General features: G+C 45.6%; 1 long non-coding RNA gene across 4 annotated transcripts in view; it reads left to right on the top strand.

The window, feature by feature from the left end:
• Positions 1-4,275: 4,275 nt before the first annotated feature.
• Positions 4,276-23,256, top strand: part of LOC309541487 — a 25,794-nt gene continuing 6,813 nt past the window's right edge. The window contains exons 1-2 of one of the 4 annotated variants that reach the window (XR_014223735.1): positions 4,276-4,815; positions 12,123-12,243. This is a non-coding gene — a long non-coding RNA (uncharacterized lncRNA). Of the gene's footprint in view, positions 4,816-9,543; positions 9,808-12,122; positions 12,244-16,923; positions 17,073-19,017; positions 19,099-23,256 lie in introns of those variants that run through there. The other 3 variants (XR_014223736.1, XR_014223737.1, XR_014223738.1) reach the window with 3 other exon arrangements.

Here is a 23,256-nt window from a genome sequence, read left to right as displayed (position 1 = left end):
GTAGATGTCGCCGCCAGAATCCTGGGCGCTGTTGTCTCCCCACCCACAGAACTACAATTCTCAGCACCCTTAACAATCTACAGTTTCCAGGATTCTCTGGGATAAGCCACGTGATTTCAATGTAAGCTGTGCATGCAGATGGAGTGCAGCCAGAGAGTGGAAGCTATTTTCAATTCGTTAATGTATAGCGGGGCCAGCTCTACCATTGGCAGAGTTGGGCGGCTGCCTCAGGTGGCGCATAACGAGGGGCAGGCAATGGCAGTGAGATGTGGGAACCATAGGCCCTGTCCGGCACCTCCTAAAGCAGTCGTCTGCCCTCCTTTAATCAGTAAGGTTCAGTTGCTGCTCCAATAAGCTTCTTTATATGTTGAAAGGGTCAGAACCACCATGCCTCAGGTTTGGTCTTCTGTATGTCCAGTTATCTGTGGCGGTGCTGTGGTTAGAGTGTCAGCCTAGGAGCTGGAAGACTAGGGTTCAAATCCCCACATGGCTGTGAAGGCCAGTCACTGCCTTTTAGATGGGTTATTGCTGTGGGGATTAAAAGAGGAGGGGGAAAACTGTGTACGCCACCTTCAACTCCTCGGAGAAAAAGGAGTTATTTGCATGTTCAGACCCAGAAACCTCTCCCTAAATAAATTCACACTTGACTCAAATTTTAGTTTTGGTTTTTGGCAGAATTTAGGCCACAACTTTATTGATTACAGAAAGTGACTGGTTGCATAGACTCTGGTTCGACTAGCTCCCTGCCATGTAGGTAGCGCTGACCCAGAGTTCCAGCATAGGTCAGCCAAGGGTGAACACCTGGATAAGCGGAAAGCTGGGAACAGGCTATCTCCGCCACCCAAATGTCCCCTCTGGACTCAGGCATGGGCACAGTTTTCCCCCTCCTCTTTTCCCTCCCTCTTCTCAGGGGGAGAGCCAGTGTGGTGTAGTGGTTAAGAGCGGTAGACTTATAATCTGGTGAACCGGGTTCGCATCTCCGCTCCTCCACATGCAGCTGCTTGGTGACCTTGGGCCCCTCACACTTCTCTGAAGTCTCTCAGCCTCACTCACCTCACAGAGTGTTTGTTGTGGGGGAGGAAGGGAAAGGAGAATGTTAGCCGCTTTGAGACTCCTTCGGGTAGTGATAAAGCAGGATATCAAATCCAAACTCTTCTTCTTCTCAGGGGTTGACCAAAACAAAGAGTCCCTGGATTCCTTTAACAGAATACCCTTCACATAGGGATGGTGAGAGTGTTCTCCCATCCCTATCACCTGAACCAGAGCCTATCCACAACCTTACAAGTTGTGACGATTTGCTACGCGGCAGGTGAAACCCAAATGGCCATAGCCAATCAGCCAAGTGGGAAAAATTCCCACCTTGCCCCTGTCCCAATGACAGACGACACACGACGGCATAGCAAGGTCAAGCGCAAAGCCCTAAAGTAGGGAGAGGTGGGTGGGTGTTCTGAATGCACACGCTGAAAGAGGAAGCTCTGGGTCATGTGCATGGGTATAAATAGGTCCCTTGATCCCTTTGGACTCTGCCCCATTGGTCCGATTGAACCCAGCATTGATGGACCTCCAATCGGGTGTTGTGGCTGACCAAACCCACCCACAACACAGAGTGTTGGTTTCCAGGTCTCACCGCAATACGTGCCCTCTTTAAGGGAGGACCCGATTTCTTCAAAACCATTATTTCATTGCTTCCCTAGAAGTGCCAAGGTGTTTGTCGAAACCCAACACAAAGCAGCAACAAAAGCACAACATGCTTGTGCATTATCGGGATTACTAGGGATGGGAATGTGGAGAGGTGTTTAAATTTTCTCCACCTTTTCTCTGGCACCGACCTTTGCATAAAGCTGCCTTTGTTGAAGACGAAAATGAGGTCACCCTATGGGATAGGATTTGCAAAACAGGCGCTTGTGCCAGGACTTAATGTGCCACAGAGGCAAGGTAGACTTGCCCAGAATGAAAGACGGCTGCCCTCTGAGAGCCCTACAAGTTCAAACAAATTACCAGAAGGTTAAACTGGGGAGGGCGTCCTTTGATCCAGACAAATAACTGTGAGCTACCTGTGCTCACACTGTTTTATTGGGGGTATTATAAAGTCCTTTCGTAGGAGAACATTTGCCAAATATATATAAGTATCCGATTCCAAATTAAAATGTGCCGACAGAGTGATTTCTTGTGCCTTCCACACAGGCAAATTCCCTCTTGAGTCACCTTGTCACAGAAAAAGACCTTTGGGCAAGTGACCTCAGAGAATTAGAGCTTCAGCGAATATTCTGCCTTTCTGATTTTCTGGGAGAGGTTAACCATTTCAGTGAGCTGCCCCTTCAAAATATTCAGATTAGAGTGGGCAACATAAGACTTGGAAGCCACATTCGCTTACTTCTTTCTGGCCCTTGAGTCTCTCTCCAAGCCACACCCCTTCTCCTTAGGCCACACCCCTCACCAGTCCTGTGTCATACCCTCTTCGAGTGTTTGTGGCCTGGCTTGAATGCATCATTGAACTCTGATAATGTTTTATCTTGCCTGAATGCAGAATGGAAAGGCATGTGTTTGTAGAAGCTAGCCTCAGGGCCGTCCTAAGCATATTCAGTGCCGAGGTGCAAAGATCCGTCTCCTCCTGCGGAGACTTGGGAAGGAAGCTGCACGCTCGCCATATATGAATAACATAGCATTTGGAAGAAACTAAACTGCAGTGGAATGGAAATGGCGGTGCTTGTGGCAAATAAAGGTCAGAATGGAAATCGCTGCCTGTTTATGTCCCTAGCTGAGAGACATGTGGCAAAGGATGAACCCTTTTTCATGGCATCAGATGTGCAGCACTCACAGGACACAGAAGCAGGATGTTTGAACTGGACCTCGGCTACAGAATATGGTCCAGAATGATATACAGTTGCATGCCATCCACCCAACACAATTAAATACCGACAGTAAATGGCTCTGCATGTTAAGTAGATATAAGGCAGAAAACTATTCCAAGCCAGTGCTGGGAGGCTGGGACTAGGGATGAATTGAAGAGTCAATTTCTATTCCATGTCAATTTTGCACATGCACACATATTAAACACACACATTGTATCAGTACTTTTTCTTTTTCTTTTAGGGGGTACTAAAGGGTACGCAGTACCGACACCACTTTTTGTTGTTGTTAAGAAGTGTGGCACCTACTCTAACAACTTCATGGTGAGTAACATCACCTATTCTTCCAGAAAAAAGCACTGCATTGTATCACAAATTTAAATACTATAGGTATTTTATCAGAACATATGCATTTCTGTGCACTGCTTAGAGATATTTTGAACAGATTAAGCAGCATAGAAATAAAATGATCAATTTCTAAATGTATGGCATTCTAAAATATGCATTTCAAAGGCATTTGGGTACATTTCTTAAGCCAAGAACCATATAACGACACTCAGAGAAGTGCAAAATACAAAGGATTGTTATGCTCTGATCTGGGGTGCCAACCTGAATATTTTTTTTTTTTGGGGGGGAGATAAGCCCTGCCCTCCATAAACCATTCACATGATGTGGCCTGCACACATCATCGGAATGGCAATGCCCATCAACTTTGGGGGCCCTGGTCCCCTCAAATATTTTATTGGGGGTGAGGGTGGAGAAATCCCCTTGGCCCCTAGGAATTGGCTCCTATGTCCTTATCCAAGCATGAGGCCAAATCAAGTTGGCTAGTTTAAAAACGCAGGCCAAACTAAATTTAAAACAAAATCATTAAAATGTAAAGCAGATCTTCCATTCCTAGCGTGGGAGCCGGGTCCTCTGTAGTCTGCGCTCTGATCCCACGCTGGCTATGCCACATGTCTTTAGGGACTTGGCGCTTCTCAAAGATACCTGTAAATGCCTTGATTGAAGTATCTGTGCTGAGATTAATTTGGAGGCAATTTAGGTGAGGTTTGGCTTGGAAATGGGTCACCCGGGATCACGGGCGTGAGAATTTCTCTGTCTCCCCTCCAACATATTTGAAAAGAATCACCCAGCCTGATACCCTCAAACCAATCCAGAACCCTAGCTTCTCCAAAAGCTTAACTACTTCAGGGGACTAGGGCAAGACTCAACAACGCAAGTCCCTTGAGTGGAACTTTTGAGAGCCAAAACTCATATGCATGCTAAGGAGAGAATTCCAAGGTGGCGGAGATCTGCAACTTGTCTCCTAGATCTCATTTAGAGTATAGATTAAAATTGGAAGACTCTGCATGTCCTAAACGACGGCTCCCTCTGAGCCAATAATAAGAGGGAGTGGCGCATGTATCTGTGGCACAGCACTCCACTTGCCTTAAGACAAGAATATAAGTTGCTTTATTATTAGGTGGTTGTTTTTTTTTTTAAGAAAAGGCAAGATTTTTCCAGCAAGATATTGTCTCTTCCCTTGTCCCACCCTTTCCACGGCACAGCTGCAGAAACTGCTGGGAACACACACGGAGCTTCAGCCCTGCCGTTGACTTTGCAGACGACCAGGGTGGCGCGGCTGGGCTGGCGCCACAAAATCACAGTCTTGGAAGAGCTTAAAGAGAGAGCGAAGGCCACAGCCAGGGAAGCAACTGGGAAATTTTAGGCCCTAGGCTCTATGGTCTCTCCCAGGGCAGTGACTTCTTTAGATGGGAACTTCAGAAGAAGAGCTTGGTGGATGAGGCTGATGGCATGTCTAGTTCCGCATCCCTGTTCTCACAGCAGCCAACCAGATGTCTGAGGGAAGCCTAAAAACGGGAGCTGAGCGCAGAAACCTCCTGTGGTTTCAAGCAATGGGCATCCAAGATGGCAGCCATCATGGTCTCCTGAGGGAGCAAGTCCCATAATATAACTATGAGTGGTATGAAGATGTGCTTTTTTAAATCTGTCCTGAATCTTCCAATGTTGGATGTCTGTTCCATCGTTTAACTATGTGCCGTGTGAGGGAATAATAATAATTTAATAATAATTTATTATTTATATCCGGACCATCTGGCTGAGTTTGCCCAGCCACTCTGGGGAATGTCTTGAGTCGACATCTTTATGTGGGAGCGGTGAAGTAAAAACAGTATTGAAAGTGGGATCATGTATAACCACCCCAATAGCATCACAAGCACAAATGATCGTGAATGCATAATAAAAAGACACCCTAGCGGTATGAGGTATTTAAAAGCTAAACAGTTTTGAATTGTGCTTTTTGTGTGCGTGGAGGGATGCTGGGTGTGAAATATTTCTTTTAAGAGTAGATTCCAATGGATACATACCTTGTAAAATGACACTTTTTGTGGCGGAGTATTTCAAGCAAAAATATTAAGCATCAATTTGTTAAATTCAAAATGTTTGTCTTTTATTTATTTTATAGCATCTCAAATACAATTGTAGCTGTAACAGAGATTGCTACAGTTAAAAAAAAATTTGAATCAGAATGCATCTTGGGTTTTTTTGCGAAGTAATGTAAGTCAATGGGTCTACTCCAAATATCTGGATATCATCTACTCTCGTTGGCAAATTCTGTTCATGCGAACAAAGCTCCACAATGTTGGTACGAATATTTTGACTTCGCTAACAGTTCCTACGGCTGTTGGGTTGACAACCAGCGTTCCAATTCCTGTTTGCAAATCTGTAGGAGCAGGACTCAATTCATTATTCATTATTTCTAAGTTGCCCCTTCTAAGCTGGCAGGTGAAATTCCAGTTGGCTCGTGACCTCTCCCATCTATCACTGGAGAGGAAATTCCCCGCAGACAAAAGGGAGAAATATATGGCCTTGGGTGGGTGTGAGATAATTCGCCTCAACCATTTGAAAGGTGGGAGGTCTAATTCCAGAAAACAGAGGCCTGATTTGTAGGCAAAAGATTATCCCACTGGCAAAGCCTCCCACCTTTCTCCGCAACCCACCTCTCTCTCTCTCTCTCTCTCTCTCTCTCTCTCTCTCTCTCTCTCTCTCTCCTCTTTGCTTCTTCTTTTTTCTAGCGTGAAACTCGGGAGTACGGATTTCCCCCCCTAAATTATAATGAAAAACGATAGGCACTTGTGTAGGCTTGCAGGAGGATTTGTGTGTGTAACAAAACAATTAGGGGCTGGAGGGAAGAGCAGGTTGCCCAGAGAAGGTGTAATTAGCACCAGGTAAATGTCTAGAGGTTATACCTAGGCTTGATTTGGCTAAGTACATGAAATTGCGGCTCTGATGAGCTGCCTCGCAGCCGAAAGGGCCCATCTGTATCACACCCAGCAAAACTCCAGATGCCACCCACTTGAAAGATATCTATTATGCACTCTCTCCGTGTGCGATCAGGTGCCTTGTCTTCGTTGGTACTCCAGCCCTTTGTTTTTTTAAATACAGGAGCCACCATTAAGAACGGAGGGAGCTGCTTTGCAGCAGGTCAGAATATTTGCTCATACAGCCCCGTGTTCTCTACACTGAGTTCCCCAGGGAAAGGGGTTGTTTAAACCACTCTGGGAACCATAGCCCTCTAAGGGGAATAGGGGTCTTGTAGCAGGGACGCGGGTGGCGCTGTGCATTAAACCACAGAGCCTAGGACTTGCCGATCAGAAGGTCGGCGGTTCGAATCCCCACAACGGGGTGAGCTCCCGTTGCTCGGTCCCAGCTCCTGCTAACCTAGCAGTTCGAAAGCACGTCAAAGTGCAAGTAGATAAATACGGTTCTGTTCCAGCGGGAAGGTAAACGGCGTTTCCATGTGCTGCTCTGGTTCGCCAGAAGTGGCTTAGTCATGCTGGCCACATTGCCCGGAAGCTGTACGCCGGCTCCCTTGGCCAATAAAACGAGATGAGCGCCGCAACCCCAGAGTCGGTTCTGTTCCAGCGGGAAGGTAAACGGCGTTTCCATGTGCTGCTCTGGTTCGCCAGAAGTGGCTTAGTCATGCTGGCCACATTGCCCGGAAGCTGTACGCCGGCTCCCTTGGCCAATAAAACGAGATGAGCGCCGCAACCCCAGAGTCGGTCACGACTGGACCTAATTTACCCTTTAATGAGCCTCAGCACCCTCTTAACAAACTACAGTTCCCAGGATCCCCAGGAATCTTTGAGGGAATGCTTGTTTAAATGCATAGTGCAGATGAGGCCTAGATTCTTTGAGCTCTTTGGATCTGAACTGTGTGTTGTTGTTTTTTTACTCTCAGAGTTTACTTTCTCGTCTCCCTCTTCTTCCTCTCCCTCGTTATCTTCCTCTCCCTCTCCTTTTCTATGTTCGCTGTCAATTTTGGTTTCTCTCAGTTTTTCTCCCCTCCTCCAACATAAATTTAGTTTTTAAATTTGTGATTAAAAAAAGAAATTCCCAAAGAGAATTATTCAGCATTTTAGTGCAATTTTCTCCTAATAAACACATTTTTATATGCTGTTTTGACTAATGTACACATTTTTTTTTTGCAAGTAATTCCCCCCGATATAATGCATTTCCATATTTTTTTCCCAGAAATGCATTGTCACAGAGTGTGTCGGTCAGTAATCACACAGTCCAAAGTTGGAATTAACTTTTTATTAGCAAAAACATGATCTCTACAGACTTGGCTGAGTGTCAGGCTTAAGGAGCACAACAGCTCATTCTCAGTGGGTCTTGCTCCATGAAATCAGTTGCCGGGACTAAAGGTCCCTGCATCCTCACAGCTGCCTATGCCTCCTCATCTCCAGGACTTCTTCCAAGCAAACAGAGACTGCGCCTGCATGCAGCCAACCATCCTCTCCTCTGCCTTTTTCATGCCTCTTCTGTTTTGGGGAGATGAGGGGGTTGGAGAGCTTGTCGCAGCAGGAGGGGGAGACACCTATGGCTCTTCATCAGCTTGACTCATCTCTGTTAGGATCGTCCTACTTGTGTGTAGGACCCTGTGTAGGACCCGACAGGCATGTTCTTTCCCTCCTGGTCGATCGTTCGGGAGCTCCAAAAGCTTTCTCCAGCCCAGGAGGCATCAGCACACTTACAACCCTGCAGAGTATTTGCAGTTTGCTTAACAGAACTCAGTAGCACAGCATTTTGGCTAATCTACTTTTATTTACATATAATTCACTTGGAGCATTCCGACTTAGCTCCTTCCTCTTTCTCATCAGACAGCAAAGAGAAAGAAAGAAAGGACAATAGTCCTACATTCCGGAACACAGTAGTACAAAGCATACTGTCTCTGTCACTTCCCACACTGTGGAATGAAAACATACACTGTCATGTGATAGACAACAATCCCATGACTGCAAACACAGAGCAAGAATCCTAACAATCTCTGCCTCTTGGCCTCCCTCCTCCCATTCTCCTGCTTCAGCTTCTGCCTCTGATTCTTGACTTCTCTCTGCCACAGACTCTCCCAGCTCACTAAGCCCTGTTACCCCTTCAGCTTCTGTCAACTCCTTTCCCCCTTCTTCTCCCCTGAGCACTCATCGCCGTCCCACCACCACTCCCCGGGTTCTGAACCTTCTTCCCTTGGGGGTTCCCCAGCTGGTTCCTCCCACCATTCCTCTTCATACAACCATTCCATGACATATATTCTTGCTTATGCACGCTACACCAGTGTGGTGTAGTGGTTAAGAGCAGTAGTCTCGTAATCTGGTGAACCGGGTTCGCTTCCCCGCTCCTCCACATGCAGCTGCTGGGTGACCTTGGGCCAGTCACACTTCTCTGAAGTATCTCAGCCTCACTCACCTCACAGAGGGTTTGTTGTGGGAGAGGAAGGGAAAGCAGAATGTTAGCCGCTTTGAGACTCCTTTGGGTAGTGATAAAGCGGGATATCAAATCCAAACTCTTCTTCTTCTTTCTCATCTGCATTTTTGGCGAAGATTGGTTGGAGAGAGGCATCGCACAGCGAAATTTCACATAAGTGTGAATTTCAAAGGGTGGCTGCATATTGGCTCTCACATTGTTTTGGAGAGTGTGCCTCTGATAAATTTGGCTTTAAATGCAAACTGAATTTCCCCCTCATCCCTGGCTGGGAACTGAAGACAGGACTAGCTGGGCTTTTTTTGTTTTTGGTAAATTTATATATTTGGGTTTTTCAAATTAAAATTTTACAATAACATATCAACATACAATATAGAAACAAGATTCCACAGAATCTCCTGGATTTCCTCCCTCCCCTTTGTGGGTCCCATTGTCCTTTCCTCCTGCATCTTTTATAATAATCCAAATCTTTTGCATCTCCACAAACCCCACCATTAAACTACAAGTGTTATTCCAATCCCACTAACGATTTTAGCTGTTTGCAATGGTTTTTAAGAGGACTAGCTGGGCTTTTGAGCCTGACCCAGCAAGGCTCTTCCTTTACCCTAACCAGGAAATGTAGAGGATTTACTACCTTCTGGTAGAAATGAAACTCAATATGTATTTTAATAAATACACATGCTGATCTGCCAGCCACACTACAGAGCAGTGTCTCCACCTTTCTGAACTGCGATGGCAGATTGGGCCCCAAGTTTAATGACAAATGCCTTCACGTGAGAGGCAAACAAGGAAGGGTGGGGGAGAGAGAGAGGACAAGATCGTAAAAGGAACATGTGCTAATGATTCTCTTCTCCTGGAATAACTGTGTGAAAACAGGCTGGTTATACCTGCCTAGCTAGACAGAATCCAAGCTCACCCACAGCTGACATAAGAACATAAGAGTCTATTGGATCAGGCCAATGGCGCATCCAGTATCCTGTTCTTGCAGTGGCCAACCAGATGCCTGTGGAAAACCTGGAGGCAGGATTAGAGCTTTTTTTGCATCTCAGTTTTGTTCAGAGCCATCCCGGACAGAGAGGGGGGCACACATTGTACACAAGGCATCCAGTTCATATTGAACACAGAGGAAAAAAATCCATTTTTTCCTGATTTCTTCTTAGGCTGCTTTTCTCATCGTTCCTAGGCAACAGCCAAGGTGTGTTTTGCTTTTATCAGATTGTGTCGCGATAGAAATCTTTTTGTACATACCTAGAGCAACTTGCCACACGAGCCTGCCGAATATCTATCCGTCGCTATCTTTCTGTCGATCGATTTTTCTAGGTCAGTGTTTCTTCATTTACAAGAATCATATAGCCCCTTTTGAGAGTTTAGTCTTACCAGAGTACCTCTTCTTGGGTGAATATAATTAGGGGGTAGTATTAATAATACTATTTTATCTTTGAATTGTTTAGCTCGGACACTGAGGTCCAGCTCTGAGGACCTTCTGGCAGTTTCCTCATTGTGAGAAGTGAGGCTACAGGGAACCAGGCAGAAGGCCTTCTCGGTAGTGGCACCCATCCTGTGGAATGCGCTTCTATCAGATGTCAAGGAGATAAACCACCATCTGACTTTTAGAAGACATCTGAAAGCAGCCCTGTATAGGGAAGATTTTAATGTTTGATATCTTACTGTGCTTGATGTTTTAATTTGCTAGAAGCCACCCAGAGTGGCTGCGACAACCCAGTCAGAGGGGCAGGATATAAATAACAAAATTATTATCATTTTTGTGGAATAGGATGTCCCTATTTTCATGGGAGAAATGTTGGAGGGTATGTACTGTTTGTGCTTGCTGGTGTTTTGAGGGGGTCACAGTGCTTCCTTTTCAATCAGTGCATATCCTGAAACTTCCTGCTGAAAGCTCATAACTTTTAATGTTCTAATTTACGTTTGTCCCACTTTTGTTGTGCTATAACCCCTCTGGACAGAAATAACTTGGCAGTTAGCATTGGGGAAACATCGTAGCACAGACCAAACCAGGAAAAAACCCCAAATGCACATTATTGAACCAAGAAATATGCAAAATTGTATATATATTTTGGACCAGGGTCTTCAATATTATCTCCAAAATTGTTGAACGACCTCTCTTGTAAAACATAGCCTTAGCCCTGCTTTCACTAAACCCAGATTCTGACCTTACTACCAGCAGAAAGATTTTATTTTTTTAATATTGGTAGCCGCATGTCTAGTGATTGCGTATCACCGTAAATCCCAGGCTCAGCTACCTCTTGAGATGTGGTTCAACAATATTTGGGATATAGCTAGTTCAGAACAACAACCTGGGCTTAGAAGAGTTGCAAATGGGGTTATAAAGGAAAACACCTTTGAGGAAACCTGGTCTCCCTTCTTTTTATATGTAAGAGAAGATGAAAGTAAAGCTCTGCCACCAGCTTCACAAACCTGTTTGCGGAGAACCTATATAGAGTGCCAATGTTTTGACCATGTAAAATGACATTTGCCTGGCACCTGATTCATATAATACAGTGGTGCCCCGCAAGACGAAAGCCTCGCAAGACGAAAAACTCGCTAGATGAAAGAGTTTTCCGTTTTTTGAGTCGTTCTGCAAGATGAATTTCCCTATGGGCTTGCTTCGCAAGACGAAACGTCTTGTGAGTTCTTGCGAGTTTGTTTCCTTTTTCTTAAAGCCGCTAAGCTGTTAATAGCCGCTAAGCCGTTAATAGCCGTTAAGCCGCTAAGCCGTTAATAGCCGCTAAGCCGCTAATAGCCGTGCTTCGCAAGACGAAAAAACCGTAAGACGAAGAGACTCGCGGAACGGATTAATTTCGTCTTGTGAGGCACCACTGTATAGGCAGGTGGTTAAAAAAACCACCTATTTAATTTCTCAGGTTTTAATCAACACATTGTGACTGGTTTTTTTGAGCTGCTATGGAACTGCTATTGTTACACTATGATTTGCCTTGCAATGTATTCTCTGTTTTGTTGAATTTGTACGTAGCCATTTTACTGCACTTTCAATAGTCATAAAGGTACACTCACAATCAAACGCCTGGCTGGATGAACAAATGGACCGATTCTGCCTCTTAGGCTCTATATCTGAGGAACGTTAAAGGATCTCTCTTTAACTTAACAGCCAGTGTGGTGTAGTGGTTAAGAGCGGTAGATTCGTAATCTGGTGAACCGGGTTCGCTTCCCCGCTCCTCCACATGCAGCTGCTGGGTGACCTTGGGCCAGTCACACTTCTGTGAAGTCTCTCAGCCCCACTCACCTCACAGAGTATTTGTTGTGGGGGAGGAAGGGAAAGGAGATTGTTAGCCGCTTTGAGACTCCTTCAGGTAGTGATAAAGCGAGATATCAAATCCAAACTCTTCTTCTTCTTTTTCTTCTCTCTGAAGATGTAACCCAGGTCTAACATGTGAGATGGTATTAGCCAGCCAAGAAGATTCAAATTAACTTGAGTGCTTCCTAGAATAAACAGGTCTCTCTCTCTCTCTCTCTCTCTCTCTCTCTCCCCAGGAGATATGCAATCCTTCCATCTTTCCGGAGATAAAACACTCTTCTGAGGCCTCCTCCTTGCTCCATGCTGGAATGTTCTCCAGGTTCACATACTTGATGTCTGCAAAGGACTTCTCCCACGGTAGGTCAGAGTTGCTCAGGGGCAGGACTATTATTCATTATTAACCCAGCTCTGCAGGGCGTGTCGGGGCTGTTGTGGGCGAATTAAATGTCAGGGCCCCTGCCCCAAGGAGCCTCAATTAGATGAATCCAGCAAGGGGTGGCCAGGAAATAATAGCAGCAGGAGGTTTGTGCTAAGGAAAGAGCATGAGAAAAAGTCTAAGGGGAATCAAGGTTCTTGGGAAGGAAGAGGGGGGAGGGAGGAATGCTGGGAATTCTTGCCCAAAGACCGGCTTTTCGGCTGTTACTCATATTGGAAGCCTGCCCGCTAATTTGGCTTGCTCCCCATTGCATGGCAAATATTTGTATTTATTTAGATTTTTTTAACACCTCCAGATCCCAAACCCTCTGGGCTGCATAGTGAGTGGCATAAACATGCACAGAGGTAGAGAGGAAATTAAATATTCCCAGAGACAAAGGTTGATTTACACTCTGCACTTAATGGGCTTATCTGCCCGCTCCCCCCAAAGATTGTGAAATCACATAATTTACTTCAATGATAAGCAAGCCCACATGCATCTGGGGGCCTTTCTACTTGTTCTGCTGAGTGGGGTCTTAGACCTGTGCCTGAAAGTCCCACCCGTGTGACACCACTGACCAGAGATGGGAAGGGTATATCTGACCCACATTAGGAACATAGGATGCCCAGTGAACTTCATGGGTGGATGGGCATGGAAACCCAGGTCTCTCCAGCCAAAATCCAAAGAAGCTAACCGCTACATCACTCTTTGCCCACCATGCACTTTTCCAGTGGTGTTGGGTGCCCAACGGAATTGGTAGGACAGAGAGCAGGGAGGCCAACAGTAGGGGGCGCTAGAGATAATGACAGGTGGAGGCGGAACCCAATGATGGGCAGAGACAGAAAAAATCATTTTTGTCCCTATCCCCTTCCCTCTTGAGTTCTACAAGGGGGAAGAAGTGCACAGCCCAGGCCGCCCTCTGAACTGGTTGTAAATAAGAAGGCATGGGGGCTTGGAAGACTCAGGAGTGATGTTTTGTGGCCAGTTGCTCTAATGAACCAGAGTCCTCTGCATTTTTCAATGCTCTTTGGGGCTGGAGCTGTGGCCTTTGTGTGTGTGCGTGTGTGTAGGCTGCCTTGATGAGCCACGGCACTCTGAAACATACCACAGCTTCCTTGGGCTTCTTCAAATATAACACATTACAGTCATACCTCATGTTACGTCTGCTTCATGTTACATTCTTTCAGGTTACATCCCGTGATGACCCGGAAGTACCGGAAAGGGTTATTTCCGGGTTTTGCTGCTCGCACATGCACAGACATGCAAAATGATGTCACGTGCATGCGCAGAAGTGGCGAATCGCAACCTGTGCGTTGCGCTCTTTTCATGTTGTGAACGGGCCTCCGGAACGGATCCCGTTCGCAACCAGAGGTACCACAGTAATATCTTACCCTCCAAAATCTTGAGTCCCAAAACCAGGATATATATCTTCCTGCCTATGGTCCCACATGAGATCACAAAGCCCCAAAGATGTGCTTTTCTCAGGGACAAGATCTCAGCGTGAAATTGTGCAAGAGAACAGTACCCAAAATGTCTGCCATGCTCTCGTGCGAGAAAATGGGGTGTCCCTTTTTTCTAGGAAACTTGTGGGGTATGTAATACAAGTGATCATTTTCCGATAGACCAGTGGCGTAGCGTGGGGGGTGCAGGGGTGGCCGGCCGCACCGGGTGCAACATCTGGGGGTTAGGGTTAGGGGGCGCAAATCCACGGGTTAGGGGGCGCAAATCCATGGGTTAGGGGGCGCAAATTACTTGCCTTGCCCCGGGTGCTGACAACCCACGCTACGCCACTGCGATAGACCGACAAAAGAACAATCCATAAAGCTGCATGATAAGGTGATATATTAAAATACAGAACAGATGTAAAAGAGAAAGCAGATAATGCACTCAGAGGCTTCTGTTAATTAAAAGCCTGGGTAAATGAAATGAAATAAACAAATCTTGATATGAAGGATGGCTTCAGATCTGCAGCTTCCGAGTCACGGCACCCTCAGTGAAAAGGTCCTATCTGCGTTGAAACCTGCCCGGTTTCTGATGGCGGAGACATTTGGCGCTGGGCCTGTGCTTTTGATGTCAGAGAATGGGCAGGTTTATAGAGGGATGGACAGTTCTTTCGGTTCTTGAGTTTCAAATAATACTTCTAGACTTTGAATTGTGCCCACAGACAAAGAGCTAGAAGCCAGTGAAGCTGCTCAAAAGCTGTCAAGACGTGTTGCAGCACTTAGATTCAGGTCCCAATATTACTGCTGTATTTCCAACATGTTGAGTCCCAAAATTGGGATGCTTGTCTTCCATGTGTCATGTGACAGGCGCGAGATCACAGAGCCGAAAGATGTGCTTTTTTCAGGGCCGTGTTCTTTCATGACATAAAAAAACCACATGTTTTGGGGCACCACATGAGATCACAGCCCCCTCCAATGCTTTTGGGGAGTGAGATCACAGTGCCTAAAATGGCCGCTGTGCTCTCGCGGGAAAAACCCAACAGGATTTCTCAGTTTTTCCAGGACACTTGCGGGGTATGCAAATGCCCTTTTGTTTTCTAAGGAGATGAAAGCTTTGGAATTAACTGGATGACATGTGGCAATGGCAGTTATCGAGAGGTTGTCTGGACCTTCAGGGGAAGTGTGGGAAATCTGAGTAGTGGCTTCAAGGCTTTGCTGCCAGGAGCTAGTCTGGATAAAGGTACCTGCAAAACCCCTTTTAGGCCCAGCCAGAGCTTTACTGTCTTCACACCTGAGACAGAGCAAGTGGGAAGGGCTTGGCCAAAGTCACCTGAATGGGCCAAATGAGAAGGGCTGGTGGGCCCAATTAGGCTCATGGATCAAAGGCTCTCCACCCCCAGCAGAGCCCAACCTATAAGGCTGTGTGTGTGTGTGTGTGTGTGTGTGTGTGTGTGGGTAAGAGTGAGGATGAGAGAATTAGTAGGCCTATAGTCCTCATTAAAAGCTTCCCTTTGAAGCAAATGGGAATTTGGCTTCATTGAAGACTGGCAGACTGACAGATGAACACATTGTGAGTCAACAGTTTAAGGATTAACACCTTGCGAGTCCCCAGACACATGCACAGATTGCAGAAAATAAAATAGTATGCTCATAATAACTATGTTATTAAGAGCCGACTTAATGCTCATTTGAGATAGCTGTAAATGTAAAATGCAAAGAAGGAGAAGGTGCAGCTCACATTTTCTTGGACGAATCTGGTTCCAAAGCAGATATTTGGGGATCCCGCGCTGTATTAGGACGTTCTAGAAATTAGTCCGAGCTCTGAGGGTTTCCTGGGAGTTTGGTTTCCTCTGGACAAGAAACCCCTGAAAGAGACTGAGGTGGTATTTTTGTAACCTGGACAAAAACATGTGAGAATTTGACTTTTTCATGAACCTGGTGGTCCTCTAACCTTTGATTAGAAAGGGAATCCTTCTTGGAGCAATGGACAAACAAGTGGTTAAGGGAAAACAAGAACTGCAAAGAATATACAAAATTTGAAAAAAAAAAGATTATAAAAAGGGGAGAAAAAAGAAGAAAAAAGAGTTATAAAAGGGGAAACCATTGAAATTTATAAAATATTAGTAGAAACGGGGGATCAAGAAGATCAATTAAAAGAGTTGTGGGAAAAGGAGACAACAGGGCAGATAGATAGTCAAAGCTGGGGGGAAATAAGAGAGAAAGGCATGTTGTCTATAAGAAGAAAATAAAATTAGTATAAATTATTTTGGAGAGGGTTTTAACACCAGTCAGATTAAATCAAATAAACAAGGACAATTTGCTGTTATGTTGGAGGGGATGCCAGGAAACAGGGAACTATGTTCACATGTGGTGGAAGTGTAAATATGTACTTTTTTTTTTTTGGCAATGGGTATTTAAGGAGATAACAGAAATCACTGGGTTAAAGCTGACCAAAAGCCCAGAGGTAGCATTATTATCAATTTATGATGGGGTGGAAGGTTCACAGGCTATGAAGGACTTGCTCACAAATTAATTGACAGCTGCACGAATTATGATAGCTGGGAAGAGAAGGGGCAAGTAGAATATAAAATGGAAGGATGGTATAAAGAGGTGTGGGATATAGCTATTAATGATAAATTAACATGTGCCATTAAGGTAAGATGGGGAATATGCAGGAGAAATAATTTTGAGGAGATGAGGATGTTTGTAGAATTTGTACTGTTAAAACGGAAAGAGGTCAAACCATCGCAAGAGGTGTTGAAATTTTGGGAGGTTGGATAGTTACAATGGAATGGTCTTGGTGGTGGGGTGCACATTTTTTTTGTCTTATCTATTTATGATTATTACTTTGTCAAAATAAAATAAAAAATAAAAGGAAATCCTTAAGTTTCGCTGTGGGTCACTGAGCAGCAGGGAGATGCTGGAGGGCCGCACTGTGTGTTGCCTGCCAGTGCAGTGGAAGATGTAATCCCATCAGCAATGTCTATAGAATCAAAGAACTGTAGAGATAGAAGGGGTCCTGAGGGTCATCTAGTCCAACCCCCTGAAATTCAGGAATACCATAGCAGTTATTGTTCCCTGTTGAAGTTGGAAATGTAAAAGAAGCAATGAATTGTGCAACCGTGGGGCCCTGAGATGTTGCATCACAGCTTCTCAGACTGGACCAGCTGGACTTGAATGTTCAGAGGCGATGTGGGACTTGTCAGCATCTAAGGGCTGTGATGCCAGGAAGCACTACTAACCTCTGAAGAAAGGAGGAACAGAAAGCTGTTTTCTTCTCTCCGTGACTTCTGGCTACGTTGCTCACTCAATGCATCTTTAAAAAAGAGGTAACGTGTCAGGGAACTGACATCGGAGCCAGAGGCGGAGGGAAGGCTCTCAAATGATGCTGGAGAAGGGCCCAGCAGGGAGAGAGGCAGCTCAGCAGATGGGGAAGCAATTCAGTGCAACACCAGGGATAAAGGGGGGCAAATGGGGGAATCGGCTAGAGGGCTCCCAGACTCTTCACCGGACACCAGCGGGGAGAGCACAGGTCCTCCGCTACCCATCCCCCCCCGCGCAGAAGACTTCCGCACAGAGAGAGTAGGAGGAGACTGGGTGTCAAACAACTTTTATGTTGGAAAAGTTTAAGAAACGCCCACTGACGGATTCTGCTAGCGACTGAGGCAGCCACGAAGTGAAGGGCTGCCCAGACTGAAAGGTTTAACAAGGCAACAAAGCCAGGAGAGGCGGCAACTTACGCACGAGCAACCCATATTCATTACATAACGCATGACCGAAAAAAGAGGTCACAGATTCACATTAGTTTGGCATACGCTTATGTATACACATAGATGCAAATTTAGAAATTGTTAATGTAATTTAAATAGAAATACAATTTGTGGTGTTGATGATTCAGCGGCTAGTTGACCTGGCTGTTATACGTGTCATGGGAGCAGAGGGTATCATCTTGTTCTTGGCCTCAAGCAACCAAATGTCTTGGTCTGGTTCTGTACTGTAAGCCAGATGTTTGCGCCCTCCATATGTTGCTGGACTCCAAATCCTGTTAGCGTTAGTCATTCTGGCCAAGGGTGATGGATGATGGGTTTTGTAGTCCAACAACATCTGGTTGGACCCCGTTGGATACCCTAGCTGTCCATGGCACCTCTGTTCTTGTCCCATTTCACCCTTGCGGACCCAAGCGGGGCACTTTCTCTGGGTAGGAAGTCTTCAGTCTCTCCGCTTCCACCTCTGCTCTGCTTTATTTGCAAGTAGATCAAATATTGCAGAAATGACACTGTGATCTTACAGGGATCACTGCTCTGGAATAAAGCCATATCTGGGTAATGCTGTCACCTGGGATTTCTCATGCCAGATAACCACATACAGTGGTCCCTCGGGTTACAGATGCTTCAGGTTACAGACTCCGCTAACCCAGAAATAGTACCTTGGGTTAAGAACTTTGCTTCAGGGTGAGAACAGAAATTGCGCTCTGGCGGTGCAGTGGCAGCGGGAGGCCCCTTTAGCTACAGTGGTACCTCAGGTTAAGAACAGTTTCAGGTTAAGAATGGACCTCCAGAGCGAATTAAGTTCTTAACCCAAGGTACCACTGTATAGGGTTCATCCAGACTTCCTTTATTGCTGCGTTTCTAGGTGGAAAGCCCATATTGCTGTTTGTTCTGATTGAGCATTAAAGAGCGGGAAAAACTCTGAGAGGGAAAAAGTGCTCGGACAGGAACGTTAAAGCACACCAGCATGCCTACTTTAAGGGGCTGAGTTGTCTTCTGCCCCCTCAATATTTGTTGGAAGGGGGCTGGGCCAGTGTGGTGTAGTGATTAAGAGCGGTGGACTCGTAATCTGGGGAACTGGGTTCACTTCCCTGCTCCTCCACATGCAGCTGCTGGGTGACCTTGGGCCAGTCACACTTCTTTGAAGTCTCTCAGCCCCACTCACCTCACAGAGTGTTTGTTATGGGGGAGGAAGGGAAAAGGAGATTGTGAGCTGATTTGAGACTCCTTCGGGTAGTGATAAAGCGGGATATCAAATCCAAACTCTTCTTCTGGGCGGAGGAGGCCGAGTGCAGAGCTGAACATGGCCCTACAACGGTGCTTGGCCTCCTCCAGATGTTGCAACATTGCGTGTGTATTACCACACAAGCACACCATGGGCCCTCTAAATCATGGGGCTACTTCTGAAAGCAAACACCTGTGCCCAGAAAGTGCAGAGCAAAATTAAAGTGTGGGTGATCTCTTATTGGGTCCTTTAACATTCCAGGTAAATTTAGTCAGACTCCGGGGAATAAGACCAGCTCCGTTGGAACATACAAAAGGCGTATCCTGTTCTCACAGTGGGTTGCCAGTTGCCTCTGAGAAGCCAGTAAGCAAGCCACGAACACTTGTGATTCCCAAGCAACTGGTGTATTCAGAGGCATAATGCCTCGAACAGTGGGGAGAATGTAACCATCATGGCTAGTAGCTATTGATAGGCTTATCCTCCATGAATTTGTCTAATCCTCTTATAAAGCCATCCGTGTTGGTGGCTATCACTACATCTTGTGGTTTTACAAGCAGATAATGCCAGCATAATGGCAATAATGAAAAAATCCCTGTGCAGACAAACTGGGTAGAAAGTTACCTTTGTGAGTGCGTGATCTGGATCGCTTATATTTGTCTCCTCCCTAATCTCTATGAGTTCGTTATTTAGTAATATATATCTATATCTATGTAAGGGATGCGGGTCAGAAGGTTGGTGGTTTGAATCCCCGCAACGGGGTGAGCTCCCGTTGCTCGGTCCCTGCTCCTGCCCAACTAGCAGTTCGAAAGTGCGTCAAAACTGCTAGTAGACAAACAGGTACCGCTCCGGCGGGAAGGTAAACGGCATTTCCATGCGCTGCTCTGGTTCGCCAGAAGCAGCTTAGTTATGCTGGCCACATGACCTGGAAGACGTATGCCGGCTCCCTCGGCCAGTAAAGCAAGATGAGCGCCGCAACCCTAGAGTCGGCCACGACTGGACCTAATGGTCAGGGGTCCATTTACCTTTACCTTTTTATCTCTATATCTATCTATCTATCTATCTATCTATCTATCTATCTATCTATCTATCTACCTACCTATCATCTATCATCTATCATCTATCATCTATCATCATCTATCATATATCTATCTATATCTATCTATATCTATATCTATCTATCTATCTATCATCTATCTATCTATCTATCTATCTATCTATCTATCTATCTATCTATCATCTATCCATCTATCATCTATCTATCTATCTATCTATCTATCTATCTATCTATCTATCATCTATCTATCTATCATCTATCATCTATCTATCATCTATCATCTATCATCTATCATCTATCATCTATCTATCTATCTATCTATCTATCTATCTAATCTATCTATCTATCATCTATCTATATATCACTTAATGTGATAGAAGTAGCTATTGCACTTCACATAGAACCTACACAAAGACAACTGCAGTCAATAACATTTCCTAAGAAACCAGCTAACAACAACATGTGACTGTATATATCACAAACAAAACTGAGCCCTGTACAAAATACAGAAATAATTCTTCTTCTTCTTCTTCTTCTTCTTCTTCTTCTTCTTCTTCTTCTTCTTCTTCATCGTGTGCATTACTCTAAGATCCCAGGACAGTATTAAAACACAATATTAAAAACAATTAAAAATGACTTACAACCATAAAATAAGGTGGGTACTACAAATCCAAATGAGGAGTCAGATAAGAGATCATATAAGAGTTTCACTTTTTGAAATATGGCAACTCTAGCTCAGAACCTGTTTGGTAGTAACTTAAACAGATGAAGTGGTTCGGGGGAAATTGACTGGCTGTTGTTATGGGCTGAGACCTATACAAATACAACAAAGAGACTGGGCATGGCGGAGCCATGACATGCAAATCTGTCGATGTCCTGTTGAATTGAGTTATTGTTCTGAGCAAAACACCAGCAGCAGTTTGTCGACGGAGGAGAAGGAAGTACCAGGTATTATAATGAAAGCCATTACATTTTAGGGACGACAGGACTGGCAGGATGCTCTGTTCTGGAGCTGTTTACTCCCTGCCTTCTCCTCTGGACTCTATTTCCTTCATGTAATTCATTGGAAAAGAATGCAATGAGCAAGCCTTTTTCTCAGCTAGCAGGGCACAACGCCGGCCTTCCCATTGGGCAGAAAGAACAACTGTCCCGGGCACCGAGAATCTGAGCAATGATACCCATTCAATGCTTTTGGTGGTGGAAATTTCAAATGCAAATTTGCAACGTGAGATTCTTTACTTTCCCACCAGATGAAACACCTGAGGATTTTGTCTGAGAGTGTTGCCTGCGAAATTCATCGCAAGTCGGTTTGATGGCCCCTCACCGGTGTTAAGAGGAACCTCTTCCTTCCTGTTTATGATTTTTTCTCTTTCTTGTCATCACTCCCTTTGGGTAGAAATGATCATTTATTAATTTTACCCCCCTTGAGGGGTAAGCAGAAAACCACCGACATAAAGGTGTGTGGAATTGATTGCGGAAGGAGTGCATCTTGTTGAAACTGCAAGCCAAAATATATTCCAGAAAAGGAGAAATCATTAGCATTTTCATTAAAAGCCAGAGTACGACTTAGCCCTACCTCGGGCATCTTTGGCTTCTAACTTTATTGAGAACTTTTCAACAGGACTTAATTGATTTAGATTTATTAAGTCTCTCTCTCTTCCTTTACTACTGGTACACTTCGCTGGGTGGGAGAGAACCACAAATTGCGCTCAGAATACATGCTAAAACCCCACTAACTGAAAATATAAGTTATGATCCTGTACCAAACCTTCATTAAAATCATTAAAATATTCCCCCAAAAGGTACAAAATCAAATAAAAGGAGACGGGTAATTTACTGCTAAGCACAATGCCATCTTGGCCTGGATATGGCGTTCCGCTCCTTCCTTTGCACAATTGCCCCGCAGCTACCAAATGAAATGTCGGTGCCTTGATTTCAGTGGTTAGCATTTGGGACAGGGTTTAGGCAGAAACCCCATCCCCCTGCTGGAATGCCAGAGGCAGGTGGCTCTTAGAGCCAGACCCAGAGTTTCATAACCAGCTTCAGCAGCAAGTGCAATAAAAGGAAGGGCCCCATTGCCTTTCTCGCTTTAATTAAATTCATTTTTTTTTGCTAAATGGGTAATTTAGCCGTCTGTGGATTTGGTCGAGGTCGGAGGCACGTGGGGCTGTTTACGTAAGAGTCGCAGGAGGACTGGAGTGCTACGGGCGCTGGGATCTTCTGCTCCAAGGGAGGGGAAATATTCCCATGCGTTGACAGGCGCCGGGCTGTTTGCTGACGCGCCATCTCCCAGTGGCGTTGGGATGGGCCACAGAGAGACTTTTGTCGATACCCTTCTTTGTGGCATGCTGGCGCCATGTCCCGTTTCCTCAATACCTCCAAATATCTCAAGGGCTGTCACGTGGAAGATGGAGCAAACTTGTTTTCTCCTGCTCCGGAGGGCAGGACTCGAACCCATGGCTTCAAGCGACAAGAAAGGAGATTCCGACTAAACATCAGGAATAACTGTCTGACAGTAAGAGCTGTTCGGCAGTGGAACAGACTCCCACGAGAGGTGATGGACTCTTCCTTCCTTGGGGGTTTTTAAGCAGAGGTTGGGTGGCCGTCTGTCATGGATGCTTTAGCTGAGATTCCTGCATTGCAGGGCGTTGGACCAAAAGACCCTCAGAGTCCTTTCCAACTCTGCAGTTCTATGATAGGCTGCATCAGATATGGCTTTTTATGCCACAACAATTTGAAAACGGGCACCAGAGTGCATGGCAAGGAGCCACATCCTTACCACTTAAAAGCTTAGGGTGTGTTTGTGGCCGCTGCAGGATGGAATTGCCATTTTGGCACATAGGAAGCATCTTCCAGATGGAACCAACTATTCAGGCTCCTGGTTCACCCTGATTGCTCACATGACGCTTACGTGGCAGTTAGACTATGGGCCCCTCCAGACTCAATATTGTTTTGTGGGAGTTACACTCCAGAATGGGACGCGGGTGGCGCTGTGGGTTAAACCACAGAGCCTAGGACTTGCCGATCAGAAATGTGGCGGTTCGAATCCCCGTGACGGGGTGAGCTCCCATTATTCGGTCCCTGCTCCTGCCAACCTAGCAGTTCGAAAGCACGTCAAAGTGCAAGTAGATAAATAGGTACCACTCCGGTGGGAAGGTAAACGGCGTTTCCGTGCGCTGCTCTGGTTCGCCAGAAGTGGCTTAGTGATGCTGGCCACATGATCCGGAAGCTGTACGCCGGCTCCCTCGGCCAATAAAGCGAGGTTAGCGCCGCAACCTCAGAGTCGGTCACGACTGGATCTAATGGTCAGGGGTCCCTTTACCTTTTACACCCCAGTACATTAAGTTTGTGCCTAAATGCCCTTCATGAATTTGTCTAGTCCTTTTTAAAAAGCCACCTCAGTTGGTGGCCATCACGCCTCCTGTGGGAGTCAGCGGTGGCGGAAGTCGCTCGGGTGCCTGGGGTAG

The sequence above is a fragment of the Podarcis vaucheri genome, assembly GCF_965113315.1.
Source record: "Podarcis vaucheri genome assembly, chromosome: 10".
NCBI lineage: Eukaryota > Metazoa > Chordata > Lepidosauria > Squamata > Lacertidae > Podarcis > Podarcis vaucheri.
The sequence above is the reverse complement of the archived record's forward strand: the minus strand, read 5'-3'. Positions and strand labels throughout refer to the sequence as shown.